The sequence below is a fragment of the Eptesicus fuscus genome, chromosome 12, assembly GCF_027574615.1.
Source record: "Eptesicus fuscus isolate TK198812 chromosome 12, DD_ASM_mEF_20220401, whole genome shotgun sequence".
Classification (NCBI taxonomy): Eukaryota; Metazoa; Chordata; class Mammalia; order Chiroptera; family Vespertilionidae; genus Eptesicus; species Eptesicus fuscus.
Window position 1 is genome coordinate 53,318,700 of NC_072484.1, and position 13,808 is coordinate 53,332,507.

General features: G+C 57.4%; 1 long non-coding RNA gene across 3 annotated transcripts; it reads left to right on the plus strand.

Annotated features, from left to right (window-relative positions):
• The first annotated feature begins 3,061 nt into the window (after positions 1 to 3,061).
• On the plus strand, positions 3,062 to 7,377 carry LOC129150906 (uncharacterized). 3 transcript variants are annotated; one of them, XR_008557710.1, is made up of 3 exons: positions 3,062 to 3,265; positions 6,181 to 6,425; positions 6,901 to 7,377. It is a non-coding gene; the product is annotated as an uncharacterized LOC129150906 (long non-coding RNA). The 3 variants fall into 3 exon arrangements; XR_008557712.1 differs by lacking the exon at positions 3,062 to 3,265 and adding an exon at positions 5,825 to 6,084; XR_008557711.1 differs by lacking the exon at positions 3,062 to 3,265 and adding an exon at positions 5,825 to 6,050.
• Positions 7,378 to 13,808: the final 6,431 nt, after the last annotated feature.

Genomic DNA, 13,808 nt, shown 5'->3' on the forward strand with positions numbered 1-13,808 from the left:
GAGACACAGGGAAGAGAGCCCACCGGGTCACAGACGGCGCCGGGATGGCGCCCCGCCCTGGGAGGGCTGCTGCGGGAGGGCTCGGACAGGGATCGGGGACATGGGCTGCTCTGGGGGGGGGGGGTCACAGATGACACGGAAACCCCCACAGCGGCCTGTCGGTGAGGCGGGGAGGGGAGGGCTCCCACTGTGACCCCTGCAGGGCTGACCTCAGTGGCTGGGGAGAAGTCCAGGTGAGCGGTCCCACCAGGTGCTCAGAGGTGCACGTGAGGGGCTTTGCTGACCCACGAGCCCTCCCTCGGTTCTGGAACACTCTTTGGCCATCACCCGCGTGAACTCCCGGCAAATGGAAGGTCTAAAGAGAACTTGCCATGTTCAACGATGATCGATAATCAAAAAGCGTCCGCACGAAGACACTACAAGGCCCTGGCGGCGTGGCTCAGTAGATTGGAGTGTGTCCCATACACCGAAAGGTCTGGGGTTCAATGCCCAGTCAGGGCAGGTACCTAGGTTTCGGGTTCAATCCCTGGCCCTCGTTGGGGCACGTGCGGGAGACAACTGATCAATGATTCTCTCAAAAAAATAAAAAAATCCATGGAAAATATCCTTGGGTGAAGATTTTGGAGAAAAGAGAAAATGAAATGGAGAAACAAATGGCAGACAAAGAACGAATGCTGGCTTTGAAAATTTTTTGTTTTCTCTTTACTCCGGGAAAAAGCACCCGGAGGAGGCCTCCCAGCTGCGGAGGGATGTTCCCTGTGTCCTGACTCAGTTTGCCTCTCCCTCGTCGGTCGCAGGGGCAGCTGAACTGCAGGCCCGGGCACTGGAGGGCTCCAGCCCCGGACCCTGTGGCCTTCCCTCTGGTCCTGACGCTGGCTTCGCCCAGGCCCAGGCCTGTCCTTTCCATCCCTCAGCCTGTCTGGTCCCCAGCAGGTCTCACTCAGGGCTCGCCCACCATCTAGATGCAGCTAACCCACCCTGTGCATCCAATTGCTCATCTGGCTCCTCCTCTGGGGTGTCTCCAAGGCACCCCATATTCAGCTCCCCATGCCCGGTCTTGTCTGCACCCAAGCAGAACCTATTGGTAACCCGCCTGTGATGGGTCCCTCGCCCAGCCTGTGCCGGGGCCCCACGGCCCGTCCCTCTCCTGCCTGGCTCCAGGCATCTCTCTGCAGGCAGGTCAGGCAGGGAGGAAGAGCCCACCTGGGCTGGAGCAGGCAGGGCTGGTCGCTCTCCCCGTGGCCCGTGGGTTGTGAGGGCCCAGCTGGTATTTCATCCTCGTGTTCGGAGTCCTGGGCTCAGACCTCTTGTCCCTCCCGCATTCCTCTGGTGCTTCCCTCTCTGGCCCAGGGTCTGGAGCCTTGCTGAGCAGGGAGGAGCGGAAACGGGCTCAGCCACCTTGTCGGGCTGACTTTGGGCCTGCATTGTTGAGAGCCTGCCATCCCTGTTGGGAACAAGGCGGGGCATAAATAAACAAAGGCGGTGGCAGCGCCAACAGAGGCGGGCCCTGGGAACCTCCTGCTCCTCCTTGGCTGCAGGAGGTCGAGGCCCAGCACCTGATTCTGAAATTCGCCCACCTTTGAGGGGCAGAGACCGGGTCCCTATACATACGGATCCTCCTTCGAGACCGAGCCGCCTGCCCCAGCCCAGTCCTGGTGAAACCCCTGCCGGTCTGTCCCGTCACACACTCACAGCCTGGATTAGCGCATATCCCCTGAGTCAGGACAAGAGGGACGGTTCACAGCCCAGCTGCAGGAAGGCTGCCTGAGGGGCAGAGGGATGGACTGCCTCGACCCGCTCACCAGTGAGGGTGGGGAGCCCCCACCTAAGCCTGCCCTCTCCGCTCTGGTGAAAAGACGCAGGTTCTCACTTTAAACCGTTTCCTGAAGAAACGGGGTGAGAAGAGATGGGTGGGGTGGATGCAGCAGAGAAACACGGAGCACCGGGGGCCTGCCCACCAGGTGCACACGCCCTGCAGGGCTCCTGCCCACCCCACCAGCACGAAGGCCACTCCATGGGCCGCTGGCCCTGCAGGGGTCTGGCCCACTCAGCCCAGCAGCCACCCCGCCCCTCGGGTGCCCTCGGAGCGCCTCACCCCCACAACACCCCACAGCTCTGGTCCCCCAGGAAGGGGCTGCCGGCACATCGCTGAGGCTGAGAACGCAGCCAGGCACGGCCCTCGCCTCCATTCCGTTTCCTGCGGGACAACCCCCCGAAGCAGGCATGCACCCCTTCCCCAGGGAGCCCTAAGACCCTCGGGGCTTCCCGCATTGACCCCTGCCCCACACCCCACAGGCTCTTCTGCCAGGACACAGGAGCCCCTGGATATCCCCAACCCTTTCCCCCTGAGGGGGCAAAGGGTTGGGCAGGGCTCCCTGCAGAGGCAGGCTCCGGGGACCCACGCCTGGCTGGGGGGTCCTGAGGTGGGAGACAGACGTTGAGGAGTGTGGGATCTGCAGAGACGTCGGCACAGGCCCTCGGCTTGCGTCCCAGCCCTGCCTCTGCCGTGGGAGGCGGTGTCGTAATGGAACCACAGCAGCTCCGCCACTAATTAGCAGTGACCTTGGCAATGTCCCTGGGCCTCAGTTTCCTTCCATAAAAGGAGGGGCGGGGGAGGTGATGACTGGCTGAGGGAGAAGCCAAGGCGTGGGGCGGGCTGGGGGCTGGCCCCAGGGCAGGGCATCACCACCCAGAGAAACAGAAACCTGAGAACAGTGACATGTTTGCTCAGCAAACTCCAGACAGACCTCAGCCTGTGTGCATTGTGGCCCCAGACCAGCCCCTGGCCCGGGGTCTGGGGAGGCTGCTGACACCCCACTGGACCCCAGAGCTGCACCAGAGCCGGACCCCCCACGCTCCACAATCAGCCTGGGGAGCCTGGTTTTGATGCTCCCCCCATCGATGGCCCCCCCCCAATATGAGCCTAGAGGTGGGGATTCCAGCCCAGAACTGCTCTCAACACCCCTCTTTGCCCCAGGAGATAGTGCCACAGGCTGGAGAGGGGCAGACCTTGCTGTCCAAGCCTTGTTCGAATCTGTGGGTCGGTGTAGCCCATGCACGTCGCTGTCACCAGGGTGGGTGGAGTGCAGGTCGGGAGCATTCCCTGGCGGGCAGGGCTGGGCACAGGCTGCGGGTCAGCCGTCCTCCATCCACCCACAGACCAGAGCCTGGCTGCAGGCCTCCGGGACGGGCACCAGCCCCTCCCTGTCAGGGGAGCAGAGGAAACCATCAACCTGTCACCTGACTGGGACCACCTGCTACTCCGGTCAGCTCCCTCCTGCCCTCCCTCCCTCCTCAGAGAGGGCTCCCCCGAGAAGCTCATGTCCAGATGCCCCAGGAGCCCTTGGGCGGGGGGGGGGGGTGAACCCTCGGGAGCCTGTGGGAGCACCCAGCCCCGCTGCAGGGTCAGATGCTGCAGATGCCGGTGGGCCCCTCAGGCTGTCGCGTCCAAGCTTCTACAGGTACTGGGCTTTCGGTCCAGATTCTGCCCGGAGACAGCGGCCAGGGCTCCGTCCCTGAGGGCCTGGCCCCAGTGTGCGCTCGGCGTGGCTGTCGGACTCCAAAGGGGGCAGGCGTGGGGCGTAGGGGTGGATGCTGGCACCTCCCAGGCGAAACCTGGGCTCACAGATTGGAAGCACGTCCCGTGCTGTGTGCTTAACCCATGGTCGTCTCGGAGCCTGAGCACTGAGCTCACACTCACACAGTCTCTGGGCTTGTCCTCTAAGGAGGCCGCCAAGCTGCAGCTCCTAGAGCCCAGCTGCACACGGGACCACGGGGTCAACACGGAGCCTTCGCGGGCGAGGCAGACAAATAAAGAGGTGCCCTTGCAATGGGACCTCACACGTCCTGGCCTCAGACCATCCGCTGGCTGAGTACAGGGCCCCGTAAGGAGTAAGCCAGAGGCCTGCCTGCGGGGGCCCCAGCCAGCATGACCACAGCCAGGACCACCAGCCTCACCTGCAGACGGCACGGCCGACCCTCTTCCTGCCACTTGCCGGCTGCCTGGCCTCAGACAAGATTCAGACCAGCAGGAGGTGGTCACACCTAGTAACTTCTCACCCCGTTGGCGTGGACAGAGCTGAAGACGGTGCACCAGGCACACAGCTCCTGTCCTGTGACGCTGTGTCAGGGCGCCCCGTGGATGGACAGTTAGGGTGGCTGATTTGTGTTTTAGCTCTGGGGGGACAGCCTGGGGCCATGGGGCACGGGGTACGGCAGGAACAGGGACAAAGGATGACCCACCCTTTGCCAAATGGTTTCAATCAGATTTTTTTCAAAAATGGGAATCCCATAGCAAATATGACCAAATCTGTCCCAGCAAGGAAGGGGGCACCTGAGGCTGACCCCCGTTCACAGTGTGTGCTGTCCCCCTCTTTATAGGCGGGAAACAGTCCCAGGGGAGCCAAGGGCCTTGCTGAGGCAAGAAGAGGGCTCCATCCCGGTTCGAAAAGTCACTTTTAACACCATGCAGTTGTCCGGCTCCTTTCTCGTTAATTTGCTTTAAAAAGTCCACTGGGGAGCCCAGTCAGTGTGGCTTAGTGGTTGAGCGTCGACCCCTGAACCAGGAGGTCAAGGTTCGATTCCCGGTTGCGGACTCAATTCCCCAGTGAGGTCGTGCAGGAGTCAGCCAATGGATGGTTCTCTCTCATCATTGATGTTTCTGTCTCTCTCTCCTTCTCCCTTCCTCTGAAATCAATTTTTTTTAACATATTTTTTAAAATAGGTCCACTGGTGAGAGGAGGGAGCTGCTCTCTGGCCTCCTGGCTGCATTCCAAACCAACTCACCTGAGGAGACCCAGCTTCCGGCCTCCTTAGGCCAGGGGGTCTGGGCAGGGGCCTGGGGACTCCTTCCTGGGTACCCATCCCTGTCCCGGACACACCCTCACAGCAAGCAGAGCCGCCCCAGCTCTCACCTCAAGGGGGAGACAGAGAGCCACTGGGGTTTGCATTATTTTGTGGAGGTTTTTTTTGTTAATCCTCACCTGAGGATATTTTTTCCACTGTTTTTTTTTATTTTTTTAAGAGAGTGAGTGGAAGAGAGGGAGGAATGGGGGCAGGGAGAGAGAGAGAGAGAGAGAGAGAGAGAGAGAGAGAGAGAGAGAGAGAGAGAAACATCAATGTGAGAGAAACACGTCGACTGGTTGCCACCCATACGAGCCCAGGGAATGAACCTGCAACCCAGGTACATACCCTTGACCAGGAATCAAACCGGAGACCCTTCAGTCTGCAGGCCAATGCACTAACCACTGAGCCACGCCTGCCAGGCTATTTTGTGGAGTTTTTAGCCATTGGAGAGTTTCTAAAATGAAACGGGGAGGTCCCAACAGCCCGAGTGAGCCCCGCGAGATTCTGGAATGTTCCCTCTGATGGATTTACCAGGAGAAACCCATTGAAGTAACGCTAGAGATTCCGCAGTCATTTCCGTAATTGGCCAGGAAAATCAACCCTTAGGAAGGCAATGCTTTGTTTGAACTATGCCTTATTCCATAAGAATTTCATTAGAGCAATTATATTTTAATGAATGTGGCTGAGAGCATGGATGGCCCTGCATTTCTCAATAGAGCGTATGTGCCCCGGCAATTAGCCGCCTGGAAATGAGCGGGACAGAGCCGACTGCAAGGCGTGTGTAATGTTTTCATTAAGGAGTTACAAATAATCTATTAATCTTCTTCTAAACACCCAGCAACATGCACGCATTCCTCACCTCAAGGTCTGTGCTGTGAAATTGCTTCAAGTAAACAAACACCTGCAGGAGGCAGCATGTCAGCGTGTGACTTAGGGCTCCAACCCAACCCCTTTGTGGGGCTACAGTCTTCATCAACCTCCAGGGCAAGTGTCACCATAGCGAGAGCTCCTGCAAGGCGGGCCCTGCAGGGCCCAGCCCACGGGCCTGCCCGGGTCCACCTGTCTGTCCAGGACACTCTGTCCAGGACGCTCTGTGTTCAGGGACAGTCTGTCTGTCCAGGCCTGCCTTCCACAGAGGCCTCAGCCCTGGGCTCACCCTGACCCTGCAGCCGCCCACGGCCAGCCCAGGACCCCTCGGAGAACAGGTGGAGCACGTTCCGGAAAACTTCCCAGGCCTTCGTATGAACGGATCTTTTCCAAACGCGGGTAAAACTGGATAATTCGAATCTAATGTGGCTAAATCTCGTCTAATCTGCCCTTTATCTTCTTCAACAGAAGTGCATACCGTGTGAGCTCACTTACGTGTGGAATCTAAAAACAACACAAAACACACAACCGAACTCACAGACACAGGGCAGCTTGGTGGCTGCAGCGGCAGGTGGGCTGGTGATGGCGGTCAGACAGTACAAACTTCCAGAAAGAAAAGAGAAACGAATACTGGAATGGCTTCTGCTGCGTGTGGGTGTGTTTCGATCGACGGGTGTTACTGGAACCTGAAACCCTCCCATTACTTTGCACTGGTAGGGATACTTTGGCCCCAATACAATTATTCTAAGATATATGAATTTATAGATTTTTTTTTTTAATACAAAAAGGTTTCAAAATGGGCTTGAGATTGAAAGCTGGGGCTGAGGGGTAGAGCGAGGCTGGGGGTGGGGTGGACTCAGAGCCAGTAGGTGCCTATGGAGAAGCCACTGCCCTGAGGAGCCTCCTCTGTGAAAGGGACCCTGCTCTCAAGGGGGGGGGGGGGGGGGGACTGTGCGTGGAGGGGGGAAAGAGCACCCAGAAAGAGCCTCCTGCAGACACACCTGTGCTGAGAGCAGCTGGCCACCAGGAGTGCTGTCTCCTTTCACGGCTGAGGGTCCTTTTTGCCTTGTCTGCTGGGAAGCTCAGAGTCAACGGCATAGTTACCCCCTCTCTGAATTACGTAACATTTCTCTCTGCCCTGTGTCGCCCTCCCATGGACTGTGTTTTCTTTCTTGTAAACAACCTCAGATTCCCTTTGGAAGCAGATGGGCGATAACGGAGCGTTTGGAGGGAGAAAGCCCTGGAGCCTCCAAGAAGACGCCCCTCCCCGCACCCACCCTGCACCCTGTGCCTCCACACGCAGACCTGCTGACCTCTGTGCCCACGGGTCCTCCTCAGGGAAGTGATTGCAAATGTGTGGAGTCAACACGTGGGATGATGGTGACGGAGCCACACATGCCGGGACACAGATGCGCAGATAGTTCTCTAAAAACACAGCCATGAGTCCCGGCCAGTTTGGCTCAGTGGATAGAGCATCAGCCTTCGGACTGAAGGGTCCCGGGTTCAATTCTGGTCAAGGGCACATGCCTGGGTTGTGAGCTCGATCCCCAGTAGGGGGCGTGCAGGAGGCAGCCCATTGATGATTCTCTCCCATCATTGATGTTTCTATCTCTCTCTCCCTCTCCCTTCCTCTCTAAAATCAATAAAAAATATATTTAAATAATAAATAAATAAAAATAAAAACACAGCCATGAGATGGTACCGTGTCCTTTCCCAGTCACACATCAGTCCTGACATAGTGATGCCAGGTGGACGGGATTCGGGTACCTGCACAGCCGGACGCACACGCACATGGCCTTAATTCACAGCACTGGAGACTCCAGGTTCCTCTCTCATCTCCGACCCCAGTGGCTGAGCCCCTGCTCTCAGCCGTGTGGGGTCCCCGGGGGCCTTACAGGAGGAACGCTCAGCAGGGGCACTGTGGCCTCGCCACCCCATCCCTGACCACAGTCATATGCTCCTGCCCTGCCCCCAGCAGCCCCACCAGGGCCTGTAGAGGAGGCTCCAACCCTAACCCAAACCCCAGGTCTCTCAGCCACCCCAGCTCCACCCCCACGGGGGACAGAGAGGCCCCTCAGGAGCTTTGGTGCTGAGACACAAAGTCACCAAGAGGCCCAGGCCACACCCTCCTGCAGTGAGAGGGGGAGGAGGGCCCTCGAGCACAGACCTGATGTCTCAGCACGTCACCGGGAGGCCACCCTGAGTGCCGGGCCCGGCTCCACCCCGGCAGGCCCACCAGGTGGTGGCGTCCTCCAGGTGTCCTGGCCTGGGCGTGTGAGCAGGGCCTCCGCCCCAACACCCGCCCCACCGTGTTTCAGCACAGGTTTCCCCGAAGGCAGCAGCCCAAGATCCTCCTGAGACCAGTGAGGAATGGGGGCTGGCCCCGTCTCACAGGCTGCCCCCTCGCTGGAGCCCCCAGAGGGCCACCAAGCACCTGGTTTCCCTGGGACTTGGCTGGTTTGGGCACGGTGGGTCCCACGGCCTGGAAAGCTCCAGTCCTGGGCACACCGGTCAGATGTTTGCCCACAATCCTGGGTGGGGTCCCTAGGCCCAGCTTTGGAGTTGCTATCTCACCTCCCAGGGCCTGAGCGGGGAGGGGTCCCTAACCCTAACCCTAACCCTCCAGGAGGCAGACTGGAGCCCCAGCCCCACAACCTACCAGGCGAGGTCCTGGCCCACCCTCCCTCAGCCCGATTCCCATTCACTCTCCACCCTCTGGAGCAGAGTCTGGGATCAGGGCTCCTGGAGAATATAGGGAGGGTCCTCCTGCTGCTTCCAGCCTCTGGGGGTGCCGGCAGCCCGGCTTGTGGCTGGGGCACCCCAACCTCTGCTTTGGTCCCGTGGCCTCTCTCTCTTCACATCATCCTCCCTCTCCTTTCGAGGACAAAGCCAGGGGACTGGGGCCCACCCCATCCAGGGTGACCTCCTCTTGACCACAGCTACAAAGACCCTGTTTCCAAATGAGGCCCGTTCTGCGGGGCTAATGGTCCAAGTGGGTCAGCAGGAAGCCTCCCAGGCCCCCCTGTCAGTCACTCCCAGCCACGAGAGAGTCACTCCCTTTTTCGGGGCCTGAGGCAGGAAAGCCCTCAAGTCCATCAAGCATCCTCCTTACTAGACACAAACCTCTCATTGGGACCATCAGGGCCGGCGCCCAGGAGCCCAAGGAGGGGAATATTTTTCTCTTTAAATCTACCTGAAGGAAGAGACTTTATTCTCTCTTTATGCCATTATTTTGATTCACTTGTAAACTTTGATAAGCGTTTATACTAGAGCGGTGTGAGATGCAGAGTTCTCACACCCACAGGTAGCGTCCCGTCGCCAACTCCTCACGTTACCTCCGTGTTAGAACCGCTGACGCTGTCCTGATCATTTAACTAAACTCCGAAGTTTCCTCCCCTGATGTTCTCCTCGGCCCCAGGGCCTGGGCCAGGACCCCAGGTGGGGCACGTCCCCGCAGTCTCCTCTGTGCTGTGGCAGCTCCTCAGACTCCTCGTGTTGATGACCCAGAGCAATCTGTCATCACTACAGACCTTCACCTTGATTACCAGACTCCTGGGACCTCCACAGAGTGGCGCCTGGTGGACATCCGTCAGGACCTGGGGCCCGCAGCAGCCTCCAGAAGTTCACGAGGGGTCAACGCACATCCCCTCGGCATCCGGGAGCAGCTGTGGGTGGAGGGCCCGGACCATAATCTAATATCTGCCTCTGACTACAGGATCGCACGCGAAGCCGCTCTCCCTTCATTTACTCGGCTGCCAGACCCTTTAACCAGCAACTTTAAAGGAACGTGGAGCTTTCCAAATTAGCTTTGAATCTGAGAATAATAAGACAGCAAGAGCCGCATTAATGAACTCACAGTGAGCTCTGAGAACGCATTTGCAGGTTGCTTGATTTTTTTCAAAGGGAGCCAACAGTTGTTAAGCTTGGAGGATGTTCCGGTCCCACTGGGGATACAGTGGGGGTGGGAGACGGGGCCCCGGGAGGCGTGGGCTGTGGTTCCCGTGTGCACCTGCGTCGACTCCAGAACGACATGAAGTTTCTTCTCCCAGGTCAGCTCACGACATTTGCTCAAGTGTCAAAAAAATGAGTAAGTAATAACTGGAGCCCCTTCAACACGGAGCCAGAGCTGCTGTCGCAGAGGGACTGCCCTGCACGTCTGGTCCTCAAACCTCTGGATGTCAAAACAGGACCGGGCAGCCTTCGCCCAGGGCTCACGGCAACATTGTGCCCCGAGAGCTGTTTGTGAAGATGACGAGAATGCAGATGTGGTGGCTATTGGACTGACGACCACACGACTGAAAATTACCCATATTGCTTGGAATCGGCGTCACTGTGGTCTGCACCAATAGCGATGCCTTCCTGCCATGGATGTCACTGTCCCCTCCCCTTTCTCATGAATGCCCATCACCTGTGTCTCCTCACGGGGACATCACCCGTGCTTCTGCCTGAATCAGTGCTTCCTGAACAGCTGTTCCGGTTGATCCCGAAGAAACGCTTGTTGCCTCTCGCTTTGAAAGGCCTTTTATTTCTAGGCTAACATATTGCTGACTACAAGGCCCCGGTGCCCAAGCCCTCAGCTTTCGGGACTGGCTAGAACAGGGTTAGGGCTGAATGAAGTCACGGCCACTCAGGAACTCAGACCCAACCTCAGCCAGCTCTCTGGACACTCACCGCCCACTCGGGTCTCCCAGGGGTGGTCAGGGCAGGGATTTGGGCCCTAGATCTTGTTACAGGTCTTGCCAGCCTCTTGCCTGCTAGCCAGCAGAAAAATGTATCTGTTGTATGAAAAACAACAAAGAACTGCTCTAAAATATGTCTACGTGAATGTACGCCCATAGATACACGTAGTCATCTTCATAGAGAATACACATTTTATTCACGTGTATTTATACCACTATATAACTTACATATAACAACATACATTATGCACAGACATCAGGAAGTAATTGCGCCGTGTGTGAATTCGCTTTCTTCCAGGGCAGGTCTCCAGTTGATTCTCCGGTATTCAGGGAGGTCCTGCTCTACAAGGTCACCGTGAACCCCGAGTTACAAACACCGAACCCCGGCTCCGGGGGAAACACAGGTGAGGTGCCAGGAGCCTCTGCTCACATGTTCATGATTCCATCAACCTCGACGCACGTGTTTCTGTTTAAAGACGCCTGATCTGATGCGGATCGTGGGTTTGTTAACACTGAACTCACGGCCAGCAGCTCTGACTCCCGCCTGCACCAAGCTCACCCGCCCAGGTGTTTTCTCTGGGAGGCATCTCGCGGCCTCCGGGAGCTCGGGACACAATGTGAAGAACGTGGCACTACACGGACAGAAAGAACACGTGTTTACATTCTGAGCGGTGCCTTGTCCCGCCCCACCTGGGAGCACGTTGGCCACTCAGGTTCACGCAGTGCCTTCTGGGGGTGGCACCAGACGTACTTTGTGGTTTTTCTGGGATTCTGATGACTTTGGGCTGCTCTGTTTTCTCACATGAAAGGCTTAAAACTGACATTATATCCACTCAGAACTTACTTCTTCTTAAGCATCGAAAGTTAGAATACTTTTTCTGCATTTCCAAAATGTTTGGCAATGGGAATGTATTGCCATTAATATTTAGGTCAAAACACATTTTTAGAGGAACAAAAGCTGTAATCCAGTTCAGAGCCTGGAGCTGATGTGGCTGCCGCATCATCACCCAGGGAAGGAGAACATCTGGGACCCAGCTGCAGGGCAACCCCACACGACCAAGGTGGCGGGGGTGGGGGGTGCCCCTACGCCTGTGTGCCTGTTGAGCGTGCTCTCACCGTGGAAAGGATGGGAAGCCACGGGAAGAGGGCAGCAAGCCCCTCCGAGTTGCCCTTGTGCACCGAGCGGCGCGCCCTGAGGAACCCGAGGAGAAGCATCTGGCCAGGAGCTGAGCAACCTCGAGTCTGGAGGCAGATCCCGGAGCCCAGGAGCCGAGGCGAGGCCAGTGGCAGCCTGACAGACGCCCCCTCGTGCCGCGTGCTCTCAGAGGGAAGGTACAGCAGGCCCTTCACTCGGCAATGAGCGCTGTGGACAGGAAAGCGCAGCTGTGCGCCCCGGTTCTTCCTTGTACCTGCCAACAGCCTTTACATCACACACCAAACATGTCTTCTAAATGAGACCCCGACGGACGGAGCGACAAGAGGAGGAAGGTGTGCCCACGCCTGCGTTGGGCCTGATGGGTGGTGAGCAAGTTCCTTGTCTGCGTCTTCCCGCTCGTCCCCCAAGGACACCTCGACTCAGGTGGCACCGGCACCCAGTGCTGGCAAACAGACCCCAGAGGAGCGGGGAATAGCTCCTTGGCGCCGCGGGGCCCCCAGCACTCCACCATCACAGCATCAAGACGGTGTTTCTACATGCACGAAGGAATGGTTTGACCCAAGGGCGGTACATGTGCAGAGGAATGAAGACAAGGCTGGAACGACGGTTTAGGGGTGGATTTGAAGTAAACAATGGGCTTGCATTCAACTTTGATGGTGGAAGAGACGCCATGGGAGGCTGCTTGGTCTGAGGGAGAAATACTTCCCAAATGGGTCAAAATAAACCATTTACTGTTCCTCCCTCTGCCAACAGAAGCAGGTCTTGCTCACCAAGCGCATCCCCCTCCTTCTGGGGGCAAAGTTTTCACAGGGACGCTGAGGTGACACGACACAGGGACCAAGGCCACAGGGAAACCAGGGCGTCACTAGGGGCAGCCCTGCTGGACTCCAAGGTCGGCCACAGAGCCCATGTAATTCAATGCCGGTCCTGCCCGCCATCCTGCCCCACACTCGGGGGCCCCGTGTGTCCTTTAAAAGGGTGGCCTGGCTTGGGATGCTGGTTACGAAGGCTCCGTGTCAGGCTCCGTGTCACCGGGTGGGGCACAGAGGACACAGCCATTAGCTCCGTGCCCGTTACCTCTGTAATGGAGACATCACGGGGGCCTCGGAGGCACTCCACTTGGGGTCTGTGTAATGTGGGAAATCTTATTCAGATCAGTGGGGGAACAGGACAGGGACCCAGCATTCTCCACTCCGGCTGCCAGCAAGGTTTTATGATGACATCTCAGCTGACAAGACTTGTCCGGAGCCCGAATCATCTGGTGATATGTCCAACACTTTTCCATAACCCTGGGGAATGATATTAAGCTGACTTCTGTGGATTCAACCTAGCTGAGCTGTGTTAGGGAAGGAGGGGGATGGGCAACACAGAGCAGTGTTGGGACGGGGGGGGGGCAGGGGGGCATGCGGGGATGGGGGGAGAGCCTGACCCACCCCCCAGCCCAGGGGTGCTGTCAGGGTTCTGGGTGAGGGCGAAGCTGGCCCATTCAGCATGCCCCTCCTGACCTGGCCCCCAGGGAGACCCTCACTCTCGTGGCCCCAGTGCTCACAGAAATGCATACACACTTTAAAATGTATAACACTTTAATTGACAGCTCAATTTTGGAAATGAAATGTATTTTCATAAACACCGCCTTTATAATTATCCAGAGTGTGTGTGTACATTTTGGGGGACACCCTATATATCCTGCACAGGAAAGTCAGTTCTTTCTAAAGCCTACCTCTCCACATAGAAGAGAATATTTAAAATAATAATAAACTATGCTTTTGAGAGCACACAGTGGCTCCAACTCCAATTGGAGAGGCCAATGACCTTGTGAAGGAGTTTTAGGGCAAATGTAGAACTAGCGGGACGGCGGGACGGCCGGGATGGACGGGGCTTTCCGGGTGAGTGTCCAGTCTGCAGCGCTAACATGTCTCACCAACAGAGCTATTTCTGGGGAAAGCAGAAACAGCCAGCTCACTGGCGATACTCATGATCGATCCAAGCTTCCTCTTTCACAGAAAACTCGGAAGTTTGCCCTTCTGCATTCTGGTGGGAACCCTCCAGGTGCTGGGACACGAGGCCCCCGGGACCCTGCTGTCCACTGACTCACCGGCGGGGCTCTGCCAACGAGTGACTTGCAGTCACGTTTTGGTTACTGGGTCCGGGGTGCCGCATACTCACAGCTGGAGACGGTGATTAAAACCTGAGTGGGTTCCTTCCTTTGCACTTGAACTTGGAAAAAAAAATCCATGTTTCTTCTTAGGAAAGTACAAGAA